We start from the raw sequence: 21,895 nt of genomic DNA, 5'->3' as shown, positions 1-21,895 counted from the left end.
GTCAGAGAGGTAGTAGATTGGGGAGAGGGGTTATCGCTTTGTGAGGGGTGTAAATGTATAACTGTTACCTTGCTTTGTACACCTGAAACTAAAACAAACAAACACACAACCAAAGAACACCCTACGTGTACCCAACGTGGAATGACTTGGAAGCCAATCTACTCCCTCTGGGTGGGTTTTAGACTTCGCTGAACACAGCGACGGCAGACATATTTGCTGGGCCTGGGATAGAGCAGTTCCACAGTCCGCTGGCTGTTACTGGTGCGGACAGATCTCAGGCTGTGACTGGCAAGCAGGAAGACCTCCCTACCACGGTGTCCTCAGGCAGAGGCAGGCAAAGAAGGAACTATGACTGGACTGGCCCCCAAAAGTGCTGGAGAGTGAACACCACAGGCCTTCCTCCATGCATGAAACTGGCAACCTCACCACAGAAGCCAAAGGAGAGAAAACATCATGAAACCAGGAAGAAGAGTTCTTTCCCTGGCAGTGTCTCTTCAGTGACTTTTCCTGGCAAAACAACATCATGCGAGTTGATAATGAAGAAAAAGTTATAGGACCTAGCTACATTATCTCAGAGAGGGCAATGAAGGACAGATTTGGAGCTGAGATTAATAAATTGTTAATTGGCCCTTGAAATTACTGTGCAAGAATTACAAAGTTGCTATATGACATAATTCTTTACACAGAAAACAGTAAAGACTCCACCAAGAAACCTATTACAAATAATAAACAAATACAGTAAAGTTGCAGGATACCAAATCACTGTGCAAAAATCCCTGCATTGCTACATACTAACAATGAAATTTCAGAAAAGAAATGGAAAAAACCATTTCTTTGCAATTGCGACAAAAAAGAATATAATATCTAGCAATAAACTTAGCAAAGGATGTGAAAGACCTATACAGTGAAAACTATAAGACTTTATTAAAAGAAATTGAAGTAGACACAAAGAAATGGATAGATTTCTGTGTTCATGGATTGGAAGAATTAACATTGTAAAAATTGCCGTATTATCCAAAGCACTATGCAGATGTAATGCAATTCCCATCAAATTCCCAGTGAAAAATTTTAAAGCAATAAACAAGTAATCATCAGATTTGTCTGGAATCATAAATGAGCCTGAATAGCCAAAGCAATCCTAAGCAAACAAACAAACAAACAAAAATAAAATACAAGGCTGGAGGTATCACATTACTAGGCTTCAATTTTTACTACAAAGTGACAATAATCAAAACAGCATGCATTTGACACAAAAACCGACAGAAAGACCAATAAGATAGAATTGAGAACCAGAAAGTAATCCACATATATATGGACAGATAATTTTTGACAAAGAAACCAAAAACATACAATGGAGAAAAGAAAGCCTTTACAATAAGTGGTGCTGGCAAAAATGGGCAGCCCCGTGCAAGAGAATTAAACTAGACTGCAATCTGCCACCATATACCAGAACTAACAAAATGGATCAAAGACCTAAACATAAGACTTGAAACAATCAATTGATAGGAGAAAGCATAGGTACTAAACTGATGGACCTGGGGTTTAGAGAAATTTTTATGAATCTTATCTCAAAGTCAAGAGAAGTAAAAACAAAAATAAATGATATCCAACTAAATATGCAATCAGAAATCTTCTGCAAAAGAAACCATCAACAGAACAAAGTGGCAAACAACAGAATGGGAGAAGATATTTGTAAACAATACCTGTGATTGGTTTGTGCTAATATCTAGAATACATATGTAAAGATCTCATACAACTCCTCACCTTTAAAATGTAGGGGTTGTGTTCCATGATTCACCATGAGGAAGCTGGAGCCTTAGGAAGCTTGAATGATCTGAGCCCTGTTACCTCTTGCATCTTATCCTCTAATGCAATGTTTCTCAACCAATTTTTAAAAAAATTTTTCTCCCTCAACCTAAAAGCACTAAGGAGCTTTCAGAGAGATGTTTTCTTAATCCATCTCCATGAAAATTGAAAACCACCAATATATTACACACAGACACACACACACACACACACACACACACACACACACACATCTGTACTTTATACATAAGGTGAGATTTTTCACTAACATCAAAAATCAGTTTTTGTCCACTTTTTGAGGACATCACCCCTGTTGAGAATGCATGAGCTAACACTTTCCTTTCATTCACTCTGCTCCACCCATATCAGCCTCCTCGCTGATCCTCAAATATTCAGATATGCTTCTTCAATAGGAAATTTCATTAGTTGTTTGCTCGATTTCAAATAGTTTTCTCCTTTTATCTGCTATCTTAGTTTTCTTACCAAATTTATGTCTTTGTCCAAATACTACCCTCCCAATGAATCCCAATGAAATTTCAGTTTCCCCTCACAAAGGTATTCCCAAACCACTTACTCTGTTTAAAATGCTTTCATAAAACATTTAAAAAAAAAACAACCTTCTGGCATATTACATATTTCAATTTCTTATCTGGTTAAACAACCAATTTTCTATCACAATTCTGGAGGCTAGAAGTCTGAAATGAAGGTGTCAACAGGGCTGTCCTTTGAAGACTCTTGGGGAGACTATGTTCCATTCTTTTCTCTGAGCTTTTGGTGTAGCAGCCCCCAGTCCTTGGCTTACAGACACATTACTCCAAGCTCTGCCTGTGTCATCTAATTGCTCTCTGTATGGGTCTGTCTATCTGTCTAAAAAGCCCTCTTCGTATATCAGTGTTACTAGTTAAGGGCCTACCCTACATCAGTATGAGCACATATTACCTTGATAACATTTGCAAAGACTCTATTGCCAAATAAGGTCACAATCACAGGCTCTGAGTGGATATTAATTTAGGATGGGCATGGGAGTGTGAACCTATTCGGTAAAATGTAAAATACAGAAAAATGACCAAACATGGCAGTTCAATGTCCAAATCTTTTATTTGGCTGTCATTGTAACTAGTAATAGTATTTGGTTTGGTGTTTGTGAAAATTTGATTCCAACCATATATAAATTAAAGGTTGACAGAGTAATGTGAAGGCTCTCACAAGAGAGGGGAAGAAAACATCCTGGCATAAAATCAGAAATAACAGTTTACCTAGTATTCATGTCACCAGGACATTTCAAATCCTTAAATACACTTAACTCTTTGAAATATTACAGTAAATTTTAATTAAAAAAAAAGAAATATCACAATCAAAAATTTAGATAAACTAGTTTTAGTGGAGAGTAGTGATAATTATTTGGGAATAATTAGCTCTTACTCAGATATATACATATCACATTTTGCATGACACTTAAACTTCTTAACTTTATCAGTGTTGTGTGTTTTCTTCTTCAAATTAAAGTCTTGCATTCTTTTCAGGATCAATAAGACAGAGCACCTAAAATTGAAATGACAGGTAAATATAAAAGAGTAGTGCAAAATATGAATGGTAGTAAAGCCCAGTTAACTAGAATGTCTTCTATGAAAGTGTGGGGAAATCCACAAAATATGGTCTGTGATGTAAACTAACAGGATCTCATCTGCATAGAGATTGTCCAGTTGTTCTATGATAAACACAAAAGAATGCAATATGAATTGCCTTAACCAGACTGAGATTTTCTTTACTTGAACCACGTAAGTTAGAAAGTGCCAAAATTTTAATTTAATTTAGAGACAAACCTTATCTTTAAAATACCTCATTTTTTAATGACTCAGATCCATAATTTATATAGTTTACAATGTGTTTGTTGCATTATCTGCTTAAGATAACCAACTAGTCTTTTCCTAGTTTCTTCATAACATTCAGCATTCGTCAACAATAAGATCTGTTCAAAAGTGGCTTTTGTACTAAGTCCATCAGAAGCAGAGAGATCAGACCAAAGGGTAATTCAATTGAGATGAGGAATCTACCAGATGAAGTGTTCAAAACACTGGTTATAAGGATGCTCAATGATCTCAGGGAGAATATCAGCAAAGAGATAAGAAACAAAATGGAGTTGAAAATGTAAAACATAAGTGGTCAGAAATGAAGAATGCAATACTGATAGAAAGAATACATTAGAGAGAATCAACAATAGATTAGAAGAAGCGGAGAATTGAATTAGCGATTTGAAAGATGAGGTAGCAGAGAACACTCAATGAGTACAGCAAAAAGAAAAAGGTATCCAAAAAAATAAATGAGGATAGTTAAAGGGGTCTGTGGGACAACATCAGGTGTACCAATATTTGCATCTAAGGGTACCAAAAGGATAAGAGAGAGAACAAGGAATTGAAAGTGTATTTGAAGAAATGATGATGGAAAACTGCCATAAGCTGGCAAAGGAAATAGACATACAACCTAAGGAAGTGCAGACAGTCCCAAACAAGATGAACCCAAAGAAGCCCACACCAAAACACATCATAATTAAAATACTAAAATTTAAGACAAAGAGAGAACCTTCAAGGCACCAAGAGAAAAGATCTTAGTTACCTTCAAGGAGCTCTCATAAAGCAGTCAGCTGATTTCTCAAACTCTGCAGGCCAGGAAGATTTGGGACAACATACTCAAAATGATAAAAAGCAAGGAAGTCCAACCAAGACTACTTTATTCAGCAAAGTTATCATTTATGATCTAAGGACACCAAAGAGCATCCTAGACAAGATAAAGCTAAACGAGTTCATCACCACCAAACCAGTATGAAAAGAAATATTAAGGGAACTTCTTTAAGAAAAAAAAAAGATAAATAATATGGAGAATAAAATGGCCAGAATTACATCTCTATCAACATTAATTTCAATGTAAAAGGTTTAATGCTCCAATCAGAAGACATAGGGTGGCTGAGTGGGTAAGAAAACAAAACACTTGCGTATACTGCCTACAAGAGACTCACTTCAGTTGAAAGCCACAGAGACTGAAAGTAAAGAGATGGAAAAAGATATTTCATGAAAATGGAAACAAACAAACCAACAAACAGAAGGCTGGGGTACCAATACTTATACCAGACGAAATAAATTTTAAAACATAGGCTATAACAAGAGACAAAGAATGACCCTGTAATCCCACTTCTGGGTATTGATATTAAGAAACCCAAAACACTACTTTGAAAAGACATATGCATCCATCTGCTCATTGCAGCATTATTTACAATAGTAAAGGTATGGAGGGAACCTGGCTGTCCATCATTGGATGAATAGATAAAAAAGAGGTAGTACATGTATGCAATGCAATATTAGCCATAAACATTAATGAAATCTTGCCATCTGTAAAAACATTGGTGGTCCTGAAGGGTATTGTGCTGATGGAGTAGGTCAGGCAGAGAAAGACAAATGTCATATGATTTCATCTACATGTGAAAACTAAAGAACAAAATGAATAAACTAACAAAACAGAAGCAAACACATACATAGAGAGAACATTTTGATGGTTGACAAATGGGAGGGGGGTGGGGGGATGGATGAACAAAACTGAAGGAATTAAGAAGTACAAACTGGTAGCTACAAAATAATCATGGAGAGGTAAAGTATAGCCTATAGAATATAGTCAGTAATATTGTAATAACTCTGTATGGTGTCATATGGGGACTAGATTTACCTGGGTAATCAATTGGTAAAATATGTAAATGGATAATCACAATGATGTACACGTAAAACTAATATAACAGTGTATGTGAACTGTAATTGAAAAATAAAATTTATTTAAAAATAATTTTTTAAAGTTGGTATTATTACAATAAAAAATTATGTAACATATATACACTCCTTGGATTATTATATATATACTCATTGGAATATATTCACCTGTATATATATCTGGGTCATCCATCGAAGAAACTTCGGTTGCTTCCATACCTTAGTTACTGTATTTAATGCTGCAATAACCATGGGAATACAGATATTTCTTTGAGATATTGATGTCATTTTCTCTGTATATATACCCACAAATGGAATTGCTGGGTCCCATGTAACTTCCAGTTTTAATTTATTTAGGAATGATGAATAAACATTGCCCCTTTTCTTTATATAAGATGGGAAGGATGGAAAGAATTCCATCTGATGTACATTAGATAATTTAGATTTAATGTTTTATTTCTTTTGATATTAATGTGTAATTTAACTTATGTTTTCAAAGTCTACTTTGTCTGACAGCTTCATTTTTGGTTAAGTAAAATTTTTAAAAATTACCTTATTTTTCTCCTACATAGTTAAACTTGAGTTTTATTTTCATTTATAACAAATATATCTATTAATATACCGACAACTAATTATGATTGGAAGATGAATCAATGAATAATATTTTATTGACGAGCAACTTAATGTTTCTGTCTCTTACATTGTGATATAATTAAAAATTCTTTCATGTTTTGTTCTTCACAGAGACATGCATTAATTTTTATCAAGGGGAACCTAAATAACTTACACATAATATAATTAAATGTAACAATTTAAAAAACTAAGGCAGAGAAATTGAGAAGACAGGTTTGGGAATTGGTAATTGTAACAGTTAAAATAAACTTGAAAATGTAGTAATTCTTCAGAACAACAGGAAGGAATATTATTAAACACCTATTTAATCAGGTTATGATTTTTGACTTTTTTCATTATAATAGAAATGACATAACAAATGTAGAGAAGAAAAAGTGGATGATGCCAGTATTTAGCAACCTTGTCTAAGAGTAGAACTTAAACATCTAAGATCCTCGTAATAAAGCCAAAGTTTTCAGTGCTTGTGATTAAGATGGAATCAACAACATGAGTCGTCAAGTCTGTTGTCCCAGAAATCTTTTAGAATATGCAAACAACTTCCCAGAGGCATGTACCAATGGACAAAATAAATGACATACCACAAGCTCAGAGTCTCCTATATTGTGAAGGTGTGTGATAAGGTAAACTGTCTTCAAAATAGCCAAAGTGTAAGAATTTCCTGTTCAAGCTTTAAGTGACATAGTGGTGCAATATCTACTTTGTCCACTTTTGCTTCAGTCTCAGTCTTCACATGCAGCCTGTGAAGACCACAGGTATTGTGTGTTCCAGGAGTAACCTGTTCTTCCACTAAAGAATCTACGACTTTCTGGCCTAAACAAGGTATGTGACTCTACTCTCCTGCCTCTCTGTTAGCTCATCTCATGAAGTGGGAGATTACAAATCCTGGATGTGATGCAACTGAGGTATAATTAATACGCAATGAAATCCAAGTAAACATTGGTATCCCAATTTGTACAATTCAGTCTAAAAATGAGAATAAAATGTGAAATTCGTTGGAGGAATCTTCAAATAAATATAGGCTTGCAGAAAATTACTAATGACTTAATACACATGCATAATTGGGTTTATAAATCAATGTAACTTAATGTGAAATCTTATAAGCATGCTGACGTGGAACAGTTTACTTTGGATTTTGTAATTAATAGGCACAGTTATATCTGTATGTTATTTTATATTTAGTCAGTCTTTAAAAGTAGATTCTTAAAATGAATTCATCATATCATGAAGGTCAAACTTAATTACTCATAGATGGTCGTTGATTAAATAAAAGCAGTTTGACTTGCGATAAAAAACAGGATGAGGTATCATGCAGAAACCCTTATTTAAACTTAATTTTAAACAATCGAAAGACTTTTAAAAAATTGAACAAAACATTGAAAACCAGAATTCACAGTGGTCATAATATCTAATTAACTTCGTTACATTGTCTAACTGACATGAATCAGAAATAGTAACATGACAAATGTATTAAAGTAATAATAAAATATGGAACAAAATACGGAGAGTTTATAAATGCGTTTGAGTATTGTGTTTTACATGCATTATATTTTACATATTTGCATTCCCACTTTAGAGTAGTAAACTAGGTTGCTAGATGCTAGGTAAGTTTTAAAGGTCATACCTTGTAAGTTTCCAAGCCAGAATTTTTTCTAGATCTCACTGAAGGCAGAGCCCATTGACTGAATTATTATATTATGTTTTTTGGTTTATTACACTTGCTTACACAACTAAAGCTACCCTCACTGACTTTAACAGCCATAAGACCTTTCGGAAGTTTGCACCCAAACTGTTCCTCCATAAATGATCTACACATTTATTTATCATGTTATGATTTCAAATCTTAGCCATTAAATAAATTGCAACTAACTTGTGTAAAGTAAGCATTTTAAAAATCTTTTTATGTTGTATTGTTTTATTATTTATTAAGTTTTGGATAACTTTAATGTGTAACATTTTTCAACATACAAAATATTTCTTTAACATTTTAATGATGTCTCAGAATTCCACATATTCAAAATACAATATCATTGGTTATACCTCATCTGCCCTTTTAGTACATAAATATAAGTGACTAAGTGAAAGTAATTTAGTGCAGGAAATTACTATATACGTTAGCACTACTATTTCCCCAACTTTAGAACACTCACTCTTTAACCTGTAGTAGATTTAAAAATTGTCATAAATATTGGTGCATCACTTTCCTTTCTATACAACAATTTAATGTACACATAGTCATTCTTACAATGTTAAAATGTTTAAGTGGAATCTGACTTTAGATTAATAAAGATGTAAGAGTCATGAATATCTTTATCCCTAATTTATTACTTTTCATTGCTGTAACCAATAATATAGTATGACACATAGAATATCATTTTAAAAACTATTCTTCTGTCATGAAACACTTATTTAAAGCTCTAATCAATTAGAATACGACCTCACATTGGTACACTGTAAAATGAGCACTGTTACTTATCTCACACTCTACCCACGTTGACTATTCTAGGAATCTTGCCATTATTCACACCATTTATTAACTAAAGTAAAGTTATCACAGGCGCCATACCTGACATTACTCAGCTGCAGAGATGGATATCCAACTAGAAAACTACTCAGAACAGAATCTGGCTAAGGACTCGAGGAGACAGCAGCCAAAAGGTAAGGGCATGAAAAGCTCCATTTTACTAATTGAACAGCAAACATCCTATGAGGAATCAACCCTTCAAATTCTTGTCAGGATGATCAAGGGAATGACAAGAATGACAACTGCAAAGGTAAAGCATTGAATAGACCCAGAGTATAAGTGTTCTAGGATGTGCAGCTGGGTGTAGAGATGTGGGGAAACAGTAGGGAATAAGCTCACATATTTTTAATTAGTGAGGAAAAGAGGTTGAAGTTGGAACACAATATTCTAACATGAATTCTGGGGACTAATTTATGCAGGTATCGTGGTAAGGTGCAGTCTTTGACGAACAATTCATGAAGCATCATATTTCTTGAAAATGCAATGGCATATTCTGAAATGTTACAATGGCAGATATGGGTTTGGAGTTCAAGTTTATATATATATAATCTGGTGGTGGGGTGGAGTGGTGGGGAGGCGAGAGAGGGAGAGAGAGAGAGAGAGAGAGAGAGAGAGAGAGAGAGAGAGAGAGAGAGAGAGAGAGAGAGAGAGAGAGAGAGAATCCTTATACACACTGATAATCCTTACCATGTGTTGTTAAAAAATATATTTATTTATATATATAAATATGATTCCATGCGTGTAAACTGTCTGAACATTTGTCTCCATCTCTCCTTCTCAGTGTTTCATTTCTTTCCTGCAGAATCAGAATCACCTCCAGAGAAGCTCATTGCTGGGATCCTGGGAGTCATTTGTCTCATCCTTATGTACACTGTAGTAAGAATGATGCATTTTATCCCCAGTGAGTACTTTTTTGAAAGACTAAGAGGGAACTTTCCACTCTAATGATCATCAGTGCCTCTAAACGTTTTATAATACTATGAAATAGAACTCTCATTTTAATGTGCGTATTTAGAATAAATGTGGAATGTTTCTTTTGAATTTCAAAAGTATAATTACCCGAATATTTCTATAGAATATTACATGTGTTTGTATTCAGCTTTCATAGATCAAAGATATGCTTTTTATATTTAGTCATAGACCTTTTATTCTGATTTTTCTGAATATCGTGTCTCATTTTAATCTCATAGACCTTATTGAGAAATACAAGTTAAGTGTTCAGATTAGTTAAACCAATATTGTAAGAACTGGTGACAATTGATCCTCTAAGCATTTGAAATATTTCTCCCCAAATCTTCACTACTTTATTACTTTTTCTTAAAATCAATTTTATTTCAGATTTTTCTAATTTTAAGCAAAACACCAAATTTCATTCTAAGAAACTAAAATTATGATTTTTAGATAAATATTAATTTTTTAAATAAGAATTACTTTTTGTTTTCTAGCTACTGTACTGCCAGAGCAGAATAATTCCTCCTTGACAACAGGGATCCAGGAAGGTACAGAATGATTTTCAAAGTTCTGATATTACTACAGTTTACAGTTTGTCTGTAACTCAGGGTAGGCAAAAATAATAATAGGGTTTTATTGGGAATATATAAATTATAACATTGGGCAATTAGTGTTCATAAATAATCATTTTAGGAGAACGCTCCATTTTATGGAAGAATATGAAGAAATATGCATTTCAAATCACCATACCCATTGTTCCCAAATGGCTTACATTTCCCCTGCTCTGCTACGAGACAAATAATTTTGTTATTCCAAAAACGTGGTTTTGTTCATTGACTTTCATGACACGTGTTAAAGTGGATATTTATGTTTGTGTGTTTTCCTTATTTGGTCACAAAAATTAGGGGGTGAGAGGCTGACCCTTCTCTGTGAGTGTGTGATTGTGTTTTGTTTGATATGTACCAGTCAATGAAGGTGCATAGAAATGTTATGCACATATATGATTTACTTATGTCAATATGTAAATTAATTTTTATTTCTTTAATTCAAATTGTTTTTGGATGATAATTTCTTCAGCATATCATTGTGGTCGTTGCCCAAAGGAGTGGTTTACATATTCCAACAACTGCTATTACATCAGCACTGAAAGAAAAACATGGACTGAGAGTCAGACGGCCTGTGCTTCCAAGAACTCACACCTTCTTTACATAGATAATAAGGAAGAAGTGGTAAGATTTTAAAAGTTTCCAGCATTTTGTTAAAAGATTATTTTTGTCTACATATATTTGTAGTATTCATTCATATTTTTGTATACATTTGTAGTTTAAAGTCTGTTAATATTCTATCGTTTAACTCTTTAATATTTTATTTATATTTCATGCCATTAATGCACATTTAATAATTTCCAGTTCTTATTTTCCATAGACAACCATGCTTGTATACGTGCTTTTTGTCTAAAATAAGTTTTGCTATTTAAATTTCCTGTACAATTTTATATCATATCGAGGACACTAAACATCATGATTGTGCAGATTGATTATAAACTGAAAGGACCCATGTCATTACCAGTCAGATCATGAAAAGGAAGCTTCCAGTCCACAATAGCTCACTCCTGTGTATTCTCTCACAACTTTTCCTCTCCCCTACTTAACAACTGTTCTGTATTTTAATATTCCAAATTATCTTTGCTTAAATTTGAGCTCTTGTAACAGGGATCATTCAGGATGCATTTGATGTGTCTCCTTTCATTCCCATATGATAGTTTTACAATTCATCCACACTGTTGCATTTATCTGTAGTTAATATTTGCTACTGTAATACACGTACATGACAGTTTTAATCTGTACTATTCAGAAATATAGTTTTTTTGTTTTGTTTTGTTTTTAATTAAAGTTTATTGGGGTGACAATTGTTAGTAAAGTTACATAGGTTTCAAGCGTACAATTCTATAATACATTATCTATATATCACATTGTGTGTTCACTCAGAGTCAGTTCTCCTTCCATCACCATATATTTGATCCCCTTTTCCCGTGTCTATAAGTTTTTTCTTCTTTATTTGTTTGTCTTGTTCTTTTGCTGTTTTCAGTTTTATATACCACAAATCAGTGAAATCATATGGTTCTTGACTCTTTCGGTGCGACTTATTTTGCTTAGCATAATAATCTCAAGATCCATCGTGTTGTCACAAATGGTACTATTACATCATTTGTTATGGCAGAATAGTATTCCATTTGTATATTATATCACATCTTCTTTATTCAATCATCCATCAAAGGACACTGGTTGTTTCCATGTCATGGCCACAGTAAATAAAGGTGCAATGAACATCGGAGCACATATATCTTTTCGGATAAATATTTTCAGATTTTTTGGGTAGATGCCCAGGAGAGGGATTGCTGGGTCATATGGTAATTCTATTATTAATTTTTTGAAGAACATCCACATTGCCTTCCATAGCGCCTGCACCAATCTGCATTCCCACCAACAGTGTGATTGTTTCTTTTTCTCTATAGCCTCTCCAACACTTGTTACTATTTGTCTTGTTGATGATAGCCATTCTGACTGGGGTGAGGTGATATCTCATTGTGGTTTTTACTTGCATTTCTCTGATGATTTGTGATGTCAAACATTGTTTCATATGTCTATTGGCCATCTGTATGTCCTCTTTGGAGAAACGTCTATTAGGTACTCTGCCCAGGTTTTTTTTTTTTTTTTTTTTTTGGGGGGTTTCTTGATTTTTGTTGTTGAGTTGTATGAGTTCCTTGCATATTTTGGATATTAGTACCTTATCGAAGGCGTTGTTTGCAAAAATCTTCTCCCATTATGTTCGCTGCCTCTTTATTTTATCCATGGTTTTTTGTCGTTTGCAGAAGCGTTTTAGTTTGATATAGTCCCAATCATTTATTTTAGCTTTTACTTCCCCTGCCTTTGGGGTCAAATTCATAAAATGCTCTTTGAAAATAGGTCCATAAATTTAGTAGCTATGTTTTCTTCTATGCAGTTTATTCTTTAAAGTCTTATGTTTAAGTCTTTGATCTATTTTGAGTTAATTTTGGTATATGGTGACAGAGAGCAGTCTGATTTCAGTTTTTGCATGTGGCTTTCCAATTCTCCCAGCACCATTTATCGAAGAGGCTGTCTTTTCTCTATTGTATGTTTTTGGCTTATTTGTCAAAAATTATCTTTCCATATTTATGGGGGTTTATTTCTGGGTTCTCAATTCTATTCCATTGGTCTGTGTGTCTGTTTTTCTGCCAATACCATGCTGTTTTGATTATTGTAGCCTTGCAGTACAAGCCAAAGTCAGGGAGTGTGATACCTCCAGTATTCTTCTTTTTTCTTAAGATTGCTTTGGCTATTCTGGGTCTTTTGTTGTTCCGTACAAATCTGATAATTTTTTGTTCTATTTTTTAAAAAAGATGCCGTTGAGATTTTGATGGGGATTGCATTAAATCTGTATATTGCTTTTTGTAATATGGCCATTTTAACTATGTTGATTCTTCCAATCCATGAACATGGAATGTCTTTCCATTTCTTTGTGTCTTCTTCAATTTCTTTTAAAAATATATTACAGTTTTCAGTATATAGGTCTTTCACATGCTTGGTTAAGTTTATTCCTAGATATTTTATTCTTTTTGTTGTAATTGCAGAAGGAATCTTTTTTTAAAAATTTGTTTTTCTGAGATTTCATGGTTAGTATATAGGAATAGAATGGACTCTTGTACATTGATTTTTCAGCTAACAACTTTACTGTATTCATGTATTGTTTCTAATAGCTTTTCGGTGGAGTCTTTAGGGTTTTCTATATATAGTATCATGTCATCTGCAAAAAGTGACAATTTAACTTCTTTATTCCCTATTTGGATGCCTTTTATTTCTTTCCCTTGCCTGATTGCTCTGGCAAGGACTTCCAATACTATGTTGAAAAGCAGAGGTGATAGGGGACAGCCCTGTGGTGTTCCTGAACGTAGAGCAAAGGACTTCAGTTTTTTATTATTCATTATAATATTAACTGAGGGTTTGTCACATATGGCCTTTATTATGTTAAGGTATTTTCCTTCTGTACTCATTTTCTTAAGTCTTTTTGTCAGAAATGGATGTTCGTATTTTGTCAAGCTCTTTTTCTGCATCTATTGATATAATCATATGATTTTTGTCCTTTATTCTTTTTATGTGGTGTATCACATTGATCGATTTGCATATGTTGAACCATCCTTTTGCGCCTGGGATGAACCCCACTTGGTCGTGATGTATAATCTTTTTAGTGCATTGTTGCATTCGATTTGCTAGAATTTCATTTAGGATTTTTGTATCTGTATTCATCAGAGATATTGGTCTGTAATTTTCTTTTTTTGTGTTATCTTTACCAGGTTTTGGTATTAGGGTAATGTTAGCCTCATAAAGTGACTTAGGTCTTTCACATCCTTGGTTGTGTGTTCTTCAATTTTTTGGAAGAGTTTGAGTAGGACAGGTATTAGATCTTCTTTGAATGTTTGGTAGAATTCACTAGTGAAGCCATCTGGTTCTGGACTTTCGCTTTTGGGAAGGTTTTGGATGAAAAATTCAATTTTCTTGTTGTTTATCAGTCTATTTAGATTTTCTAATAGAATATAGTTTTTTAAAATTGGGTATCATGAATAACATTTTATGAAAATCCTATTGACATGTTCTTTCCAATTGTTATAAAGTATTGTATTTATAATTTATATGTTATATATACATGTTATGTAGAATATATTGTATTTATATAAGTGCTATATCGATAATAGTTCATAAATAAAATTCTATTATTATAATTGTATATGTGTATAATTATAATATATTGTCCTCTATGTCTCAGAGTAAAATTATAGGGGCATAAATATATGTGTATGTCAAATTTATTATTTTATTCCACCATGTTTTGGTTTATTGAGTAAATACACATATTACCAAATAGTGCTTAGATTCAAAAGTTAGTACTATCAGAAATTTTAATGTTATAATTTTTTGACATTATAGAAAAATATCATGATGATATTAATAAGTCTTTCATGTACTTATTTGTCACCATACGTCTTTTAAATTTTTTTTATTAAATTCATTGGGGTGACATTGGAGCATTTAAATATTCAACTAATATTGAATTGTTTATATCTCCTTTTAAGTTTGTCAGTTTCTACTTCTTGTGTTTGAGAGTTCTGTTTGTACGTGGTTGTATGTTTATAAATGTTTTATCTTCCTCTTGTAATGTCGTCATTAACATTGTTTCTTTTTATTTCTAATAATATTTCTTGTAGTACAGCTATTTTGTTTGATATTAGAATGGCCAATTCAGCTCCCTTATGGTTACAGTTTGTAGGGTATATTATTTTTCATCTGTTTACTTTCATTTTTAGTGCCTTTGAATATAAAGTGTATTTATGATACACTAGATCTAGATGGATCTTATATTTTCACTCAGTATGACAATTTATATCTTTTGACTAAAATATTTATTTTATTCACATTTAATATAATTATTGGTATAGTTGGATTTAGGTCTGCTGTTTTGCTCTTCGTTCTACGTGCGTGCCTTAGGTTTTTTTCTTCCATATTTCCTGCATCTTTGTTAAACACATATTATTATAGTGTTCCATTTTAATTCTCTGTTGATGGTTTCGTTTTGTTTTTTATTTTCTTAGTTGTTGCTGTAGATATTACAAATATATCCTCAACTCATCACAGTCTAGCTCAAGTTAATTCTGACTAAATTCCTGTGAAATATAGAAACTTAGCGCCAATATATCTCCATTTCCTCTCCCATCTGTTGGGACTTACCATTCCTTCTAACAATGTGGTACCGAGCCAGCCAGCACTGGTTTGTGAACAAACAACAATAATGCACATCCTTTGTGACCTGACATTCATGTTTTACACAAGGATGACTCGAAATGAATCATTGTAGGGATTTCTACGCCACAAAAATAAACAAATGTTAACAGATAAGGTTTTCTTCCCCAGAACAAGGTTCCTATTTACCAGCACAAAGTTGCATCCAGATATGATAAAGACCCAACCATACAGTGTTATAATTATTGCCTTAAATAATCTTATTTTTAAAATAAATCACAAGAAGAGAAACACGGATGCTTAAGTTTACCCACATATTTACCATTCCTGCTGCTCTTCCTTCCTTCCTGTAGGTATGAGTTACCATCCTGTGTCACTTACTTTCAACTTGAAGAATTTTTGGAGGGCCGGCAGGTCTGCTAACAAGAAATTCTCTGTTTTTCTGTATGTTGTAAGGTTCTTTTTGCAACTTCTTTTTGAAGGACTGTTTTGCTGAAGTTAGAATTCTTGTTTGACTGTTTTGTTGTGTACCCTGGTGCCGGACCCCACCACAGTGCTTTCAGCTCTTTGAATATGTCACTCCCTGCCTACTACTCTTCATCATTTCTGTTAACAACTCATCTATTAATCACATTGTTATTTTCATATATGTAAAGAGTAAGTTTTCTTTTGCTTATTTCAAGGTTATTTCTTTTTATTTGTTTGCTTTCTGTTTTACATTTTACATTGTGGTAAAAAGCCCTTAATATAAAACTTACTGCTATCAATTAAAAAAAAAAAAAGACACAGGCTTGATTTTTTAGAGGAGTTTAGGTTCAGCAAAATTGAGACAAGACAGAGATTTTCCATATACCCCTTTTGGGCTCCTCATGTCCCTCATCTGGAATAATGTTCAGAACAAATGTGGATTTTGTGTGAGATAATGTGGTCTGAGTGCTGCTGCAGGAGGGAAATATCTCACCCATTTCCTCATTTTCACACTGACTCAAGCCATGTCAATCCTGCATTTCCCTCGGGATGATTTTTTTGTCTGTTTCTTCAATGTTTGTCAGTGATTTGATTAAGTATAATATTTTGCTAAGTGGATTTCTGCGTGTTGATTCTTTCGTAGTTTGTTGAGCCTCATATGCCTTCAATATTTTCAAATTAAATTTAAAAAGTTGTTTATTCATTATGTCTCAAATTGTTTTTTTCTCTCTGTCTCTTTTCTTATTCTCAGTGTATATTTACACCTTTGTTAGTTTTCTTGACACTGCTTCAGAGGTCTCTGAGGATCTGATTATTTTCACCTTCTTTTTCTCCTGTTTTTGGGATCAATAATTTTTTGAACTTTATGTTCAGTTTCATTAATTCTGTCTCTGTGTTTCAAATATTATGTAAATTTAGTAAATTTTGCATTACAGATAATGTTTTTAAATTCACATTTCTATTTGATTTATTTATGTAGTTTTTTTTCTGTATTTTGTACATTTTGTCATTGAACTATAGTCATTTGAATGTAGTTTTCCTCAGAATTTATATATATGTATATATATGTCATTACTGTAAAGTATTTTTTCTAATAACTCTAACATCTTATTTCAGTAAAAGATTCTTTTCACAGATTGTTCTCCCTGAGTACAGAAGGCTTTCTTTGTGTGTTTTCTAATCTTTATGATAAGACATTTTTCATAATATCATGTAGGAAACGCTGATTTTGTTTCAATTTTCTTATATTTATTCTTTTTTGTAACTTGGAAAACTTTTACTGCTGAATCTTCTCCTATAGAGTGTGCTTGCTTGTATTGCTTCTCAGATTTTAAAATTCTTACTGTTTCTTTTTATTTTTAGCCTGACTTCCTAGGAATTTCCCTTGTGCATGCAAAACTTAGTTGACAACAAATGATTATATATTTTTAATGTATTCAAATAACTTTAGTCAATAGAGCTTCCACACCTGTATTTGATGTACTTGTGTGTGTGTATGTGTGTACTGATGAGGGTTCATAACTTTGCAAGTAGCTTTCAAATCCCCTTTGGTTTTTATTTTTTCCTGGGACGATCTTTATCTCTACTACACAAAGGCACATGGGTTTCATCAGGCAAGAATGTGTAGAGTTCTCTTCTAGTGAACCCTCCCTTTAGTTCCTCTCTGTTATGATTGTGGCTGGCATTGTGCTGGACACCAAGGAGGATATAAACTCAGATGAGAAAAAGGATGGGCTTTCCTCTTTCTAACCTTGTAAATTCAGCACTTTGAGCTGAAAAAATAGTGGACAATTTAGCACCTCCTCCCCCACTGCTAATCAAGTGTGCCCCTGTGGCAACAATACCATTGGTTTTGTCAGCCTTTTCCAAATTGTAAAAACTGCAGTTCTTCTTACTCACTGAGCTGGGGGGGGAGTGGGGGGAGGGCAGGGCGGACCCGGGAGAAGTCCTAGGCAAGAAGAGTACAATTTTGCTCCATTCTTACTTGAATTTCTAGGAGCTCTTCCAATAATAAATACGTCACAAGGTATTACTAGTCTTTGATCAATTTTTGCAGCCTTGAAATTATTTGCGTCAATTTTCCTCTTCACACAATCAAACTAATACATTTTCCTACTGTGTTCAGTGTATAAGTATATAATGTAAATTGAAAGACTGTATAAAATAGAATTAACACTATATTCCATTAAAAATTCATATTAGTACAAAAGCTTTTATTTGACGTCTCATAAAATTTGTTTTCTCATAGAATTTTTTGAACGCCTTCATTTATTTTTCATGGATTGGACTCTTGTACAGAGCCAATAATAATGTGTGGGTGTGGCCAAATGGCTCAACTTTCTCTTCCAAACTGTAAGTTTCATGAGAACCTTGATATTTTATGTCTTGAAGTAATTAATCTTAGAAAGAAAAACCACTATATGAACAACTACATGAAGACAATTATTTAAGTGTTTCCATACAAAACTTATACAAGGACTATTCAGATATAGATATATAAGTATTAATCAAAGTGAATTGTTTATTCATCAAGTATTAGATTATATAATACCAGACTAATAATATATTATGCTCTTTATTTCAGGTTTTCAATTACTTCAGAGATGGGAAAGAATTGTGCATATGTGACATTTCATACACATAGCTTTTATTCTGAATCCTGTTTAGAAACAAAACAATATGTTTGTAAGCACGAGGCACTTTGGCTCATCTAAAGTTGGTATAATACTTTCTACAAAAACATATTTTTAATTCATTCAAAAATCATACAATTATTTCCTTAGAATAAGTTCTTATGGTACTATTTTGAATACAGTTTTATGTTCTCAACAAAATTAAGATAGGTACTGAGATTTCCCATTTTTCCCCACATCCCTACACCTGCAGAGTTTCCCCCATGATCAACATCACTTGCCACAATGGTACATTTGCTGCTGAGAATGAGTCTACATTGAGGCATCATAATCACTTAAAATCCATAGTTCATGTGAGGCTTCATCCTTGGTGTTGTACAATTATTTTTAAATCTATATTTATATTCATTTAGGATATATACCTAAGCAAATAATGTGTTCTTGAGCTTTTGCTGTTTATTAAAATAAATCATATGGAAATTAGAAACTGTAACATCAAGAGCTGTTATTTGTAATTCCTCAATATGGTGAATAATTTCATTTATGTTTTTAAATTAGTTGATTTGTCCTAGCCCTTGAATGTTACAAATGAGGATTCAGCAACACAGGTAGACATATGTGTAAGTCCTAGTGGAGTCAAAAGATGAAAAGGAGAAGAAATTTGGTTTAAAGAATTACTGAGTTTTTGTAGGGGAGATAGCCTACAAACAGAAGATAACAGAAAATCATGAAGAATACCCTAGGACCTAGAGAACATTTTGCTAAGTGAAATAAGTCAGACGGACAAAGACAAATACCATACGATATCACTTACATGTGGAATGTAAAGAACAGAATAAATGAGCAAACTAAAGAGAAATAGTATCAGAAATAGAGAAAAACTGAGGGTTCCTAGATGGGAGGGGTGTGGAGATGAGAGAGATGGTGAGGGGATTGGAACTCACAAGTTGGTAACCACAATATTGCCATGGGGCTATGAACGACAGTTTGGGAAACATAACCAATAATGTAAATAATCAGTAGGGTGTCAGAAGGGCACTTGTCTTATTAGGGAGACCACTTCATGGACGGAGCACATGACTGACCACTGAAGTTTACACCTGAAGCTGAAGCTGAATAATACTAAATGTCAACTATAATTAAATATATCTGTAGTCACAGGATGTGGCGTACAATATAGGGAACAGAGTCAGTGGAATTGTAACAGCTATGTATGCTGTCAGAGAGGTAGTAGATTGGGGAGAGGGGTTATCGCTTTGTGAGGGGTGTAAATGTCTAACTGTTACATTGCTTTCTACACCTGAAACTAAAACAAACACACAAACAAAGAATACCCGAGGATTCAAGAAGAGTACCCAACGTGGAATGACTTGGAAGCCAATCTACTCCCTCTGGGTTTTAGACTTCACTGAACACAGCGACAGCAGACATATTTGCTGGGCCTGGGATAGAGCAGTTCCACAGTCCGCTGGCTGTTACTGGTGAGGATGGATCTCAGGCTGTGACTGGCAAGCAGGAAGACCTCCCTACCATGGTGTCCTCAGGCAGAAGTTGGAAAAGAAGGAACTATGACTGGGACTGGCCCCAAAAACTGCTGGAGAGTGAACACCACAGGCCTTCCTCCATGCATGAAACTGGCTAACTCACCACAGAAGCCAAAGGAGAGAAAACATCATGAAACCAGGAACAAGATTTCTTTCCCTGTCAGTGTGTCTTCAGTGACTTTTCCTGGCAAAACAACATCATGTGAGTTGATAATGGAGAAAATGTTATAGGATCTAGCTCCATTATCTCAGAGAGGGCAATGAAGGACAGATTTGGAGCTGAGATTAATAAATTGTTAATTGGCCCTCAAAATTACTGCGCAAGAATTACAAAGTTGCTATATGACATAATTCTTTGCACAGAAAACAGTAAAGACTCCACCAAGAAACCTATTACAAATAATAAACAAATACAGTAAAGTTGCAGGATACAAAATCAATGTGTAAAAATCCCTGCTTTGCTACATACTAACAATGAAATTTCAGAAAAGAAATGGAAAAAAACATTTCTTTGCAATTGCGACAAAAGAGAATACAATATCTAGCAATAAACTTAGCAAAGGATGTGAAAGACCTATACAGTGAAAAACTGTAAGACTTTATTAAAAGACGTTGAAGTAGACACAAAGAAATGGATAGATTTCTGTGTTCATGGATTGGAAGAATTAACATTGTAATAATTGCCGTATTATCCAAAGCACTATGCAGAAGTAATGCAATTCCCATCAAATTCCTAGTGAAAAATTTTAAAGAAATAGAACAAGTAATCATCAGATTTGTCTGGAATCACAAATGAGCCTGAATAGCCAAAGCAATCCTAAACAAACAAACAAACAAAAAAAATAAAAAACAAGGCTGGAGGTATCACATTACTAGGCTTCAATTTTTACTACAAAGTGACAATAATCAAAACAACATGCATTTGACACAAAAACTGGAGCAAAGACCAATCAGATAGAATTGAGAACCCAGAAATTAATCCACATATATGTGGGCAGATAATTTTTGACAAAGGAGCCAAAAGCATACAATGGAGAAAAGAAAGCCTTTTCAATAAGTGGTGCTGGCAAAAATGGGCAGCCCCGTGCAAGAGAATTAAACTAGACTGTAATCTGTCACCATACACCAAAACTAACACAAAATGGATCAAAGACCTAAACATAAGTCTTGAAACAATAAATTGATAGGAGAAAGCATAGGTACCAAACTGATGGACCTGGGGTTTAGAGAAGTTTTTATGAATCTTATCTCAAAGTAAAGAGAAGTAAAAACAAAAATAAATGATATCCAACTAAATTTGCAACCAGAAATCTTCTGCAAAAGAAACCATCAACAGAACAAAGTGGCAAACAACAGAATGGGAGAAGATATTTGTAAACAATACCTGTGATTGGTTTGTGCTGATATCTAGAATACATATGTAAAGATCTCATACAACTCCTCACCTTTAAAATGTAGGGGTTGTGTTCCATGATTCACCATGAGGAAGCTGGAGCCTTAGAAAGCTTGAATGATCTGAGCCCTGTTACCTCTTGCATCTTATCCTCTAATACAATGTTTCTCAACCAATTTTTAAAAAAATTTTTCTCCCTCAACCTAAAGGCACTAAGGAGCTTTCAGAGAGATGTTTTCTTAATCCGTCTCCATGAAAATTGAAAACCACCAATATATTACACACAGACACACACACACACACACACACACACACACACACACACACACATCTGTACTTTATACATAAAGTGAGATTTTTTCACTAACATCAAAAATCTTT

The 21,895-nt window shown here is 33.7% G+C and overlaps 1 pseudogene; it reads left to right on the top strand.

The window, feature by feature from the left end:
* Positions 1 to 6,902: 6,902 nt before the first annotated feature.
* Positions 6,903 to 20,219, top strand: LOC148759034 (NKG2-F type II integral membrane protein-like; annotated as a pseudogene).
* Positions 20,220 to 21,895: the final 1,676 nt, after the last annotated feature.

Source organism: Rhinolophus sinicus, chromosome 1, assembly GCF_057876585.1.
Source record: "Rhinolophus sinicus isolate RSI-liver-muscle chromosome 1, RSI-T2T, whole genome shotgun sequence".
Lineage (NCBI taxonomy): Eukaryota > Metazoa > Chordata > Mammalia > Chiroptera > Rhinolophidae > Rhinolophus > Rhinolophus sinicus.
Note: the sequence above shows the minus strand (reverse complement) of the source record. Positions and strands in the feature narration are given on the sequence as shown.